This window comes from Phyllostomus hastatus, unplaced genomic scaffold (assembly GCF_019186645.2).
Source record: "Phyllostomus hastatus isolate PE091 unplaced genomic scaffold, TTU_PhHast_1.1 phas_contig_210, whole genome shotgun sequence".
NCBI lineage: Eukaryota > Metazoa > Chordata > Mammalia > Chiroptera > Phyllostomidae > Phyllostomus > Phyllostomus hastatus.
Window position 1 is genome coordinate 18,846,187 of NW_025333737.1, and position 2,617 is coordinate 18,848,803.

The following is a 2,617-nucleotide window of genomic DNA, read 5'->3' on the forward strand; positions in this document are numbered from 1 at the left end:
ATATTACCTTTATCAAATAAATAATTTGCAAATACTTCCATTCTGTTCATTGCATTTTTATTCATTTTGTTGATTGCTTCTTTTGTGCAGAAGCTTTTTAGTTTGATGTAGTCCCAGTTGTTTATTTCTGTTTTTGTTGCCGTTACTTTCATCTCCAAAAATCATCTCCAAGACTGATGTCAAGGAGCTGAGACCCTATATCTTCTTCTAGGAGTTTTATGGTTTCAGGTTTTGCCTTCAGGTTCAAATGTTTAATTCCATCTTGAGTTGATTTTTTGTGTATGGTGTAAGATAAGGGTCTAGTTTCATTTTCTTGCATGCGGCTGTCTGGTCTTCCCAGCACCATTCACTGGAGACTGTTCTTTCCTCATTGTATGTTTCTGGCTTTGTTTTAAATTCATTGTCCATGTATGTGTAGGGTTATTTCTGGGCTCTCCATTATGTTCCATTGATCTATGTGTCTGTTCTTATGCCAGTACCATACTGTTTTGATGACTAGAGCTTTGTAATATAGTTTGAAATCAGAACATGTGGTGCCTCCAGACTTGTTCTTCTTTTTAAAGATTGCTTTGGTTACTCAGTGTCTTTTGTGGTTCCATACTAATTTTAAGATAGTTTTTCTTTCTGTGAAAAATGTTACTGGGATTTTGATACAGACTGTATTGAATCTGTAGATTGTTTTGGGTGCTATGGACATTTTAACAAAATTAATTCTTTCAATCCATGAGCATGGAGTATCTTTCTGTTTATTTGTGCCTTCTTCAGTTTCTTTCATCTTATAATGTCTTATAATTTTCAGTGTCCAGATCTTTGACCTCCTTGGTAAAATTTATGCCTAGGTGTTTTATTCCTTTTGATTGAATTATAAATAGGAGTTTCTTAATTTCTCTCTGATAGTTCATCGGTAGTGTACAGAAATGCAACTGACTTTTGTATAATATACTAATTTGTATCCTGCCACTTTACTAAATTCATTCATTAGTTCTAACAGTTGTTTTTTTTTATGGAGACTTTAGAGTTCTCTATGTATATCATGCAATTTGCAAATGGAGTATTTTATTTCCTCCTTTCCAAAGTGGATGCCTTTTTTTTTCTGGCCTGATTGCTCTGGCTAGGATTTCTATGTTTAATGACAGTGGGCATCCTCCTGGCTGGTGTGGCTCAGTGGATTGAGTGCTGGCCTGTGAACCAAAGGGTCACTGGTTTGATTCCCTGTCAGGGAACATGCTTGGGTTGCAGGCCAGGTCCCCAGTAGGGGGCGTGTGAGAGGCGACCATACATTGATGTTTCTCTCTTTCTCTTTCTCCCTCCTTTCCCTTCTCGCTAAATAAATAAATAAATAAATAAATAAATAAAATATTAAATAAGAGTGGGCATCCTTGTCTTATTTCTGATCTTCCAGCTTTACACTGGTTAGTTTTTTTTAAAGTATCTTTTTTTAAAAAGATTTTATTTATTTATTTTTAGAGAGGGAAGGAAGGGAGAAAGAGAGATACATCAATGTGCAGTTGCTGGGGGCCGTGGCCTGCAACCCAGGCATGTGCCCTGACTGGGAATTGAACCTACGATGCTTTGGTTCACAGCCTGTGCTCAATCCACTGAGCTATGCCAGCCAGGGCCTACACTGTTTAGTTTGATGTTAGCTATGGGCTTGTCATATATGGCCTTTATTATGTGGAGGTACATCCCTTGTATTCCCAGCTGCTTCCACATGTTTAGGTTTGTTACAGCAGCACCTCATTCCTGGCCCAAGTTTTTGTCAGTCCATTTGGGCTGTCATAACAAAACACCACAGACTGGGTAGTTTGTGAACAACAGACGTTTATTTCTCACAGTTCTGAAAGTCAGAGATTAGGGTGTGAGCGTGGTCAGGCGAGGGTTTTCTCCTGGGTGGCAGACTTGTGTCCCCACATGACGGGACGGGGTCTCTCAGGACCCTCTTGTGTAAGGCACTAATTCCATCCTCATGACTTAAAGCCTCTCTCCAAGTCCCCACCTGCTGACACCCGCACTTGTTGACGTTGGGATTTCAGTCAGCTGGGGAGCGGGTGCACAGATAGTCCAACTACGGTGCTCCCCGGCGATACTTTTGCTTCATGTCCATGCAGCTCAATACCTAGCGACAGTCCCTAGACTTGCTTTTGTAAGGGGATGCTTCTCTGAAAATGCCCTGTGAGGAAGGCTCTCTTGAGTGCCGCAAGTCCCCTATCTTGTGAGCACAAGGAAGGGACAGGGATTGGAGGAATCTGACATTTGAAAATGTGTTCCCAATGCCCATTCATTGGTCCATATTAACTAATTTAGGTAATTTTCAAAAAGCCACTTGGAGGTCCTTGTTGTTGTCCACACTTCACACTTAGGAGTCTGGAGGCTGCCAGGAGGCAGGACTGAGGGATTGGATCCGAACCCAGCTCAGGCTTCCTGTGGAGTCCACGCTTTGGGGTGGCCACCAGAGTATCTGCTCGTGTGAGCAGGAACGCTGGTAACCTTCCCCTAACTCAGGGCCTGTTCGTCTTCGGTTGATTTTGTCTGTCCTCATTCCCAGTCCTTCCTGCTAACTCCAGAAGGCCAGTCATTGAATTACAGTGTTTGGCTCATCACCACACCCCTCCGAGGG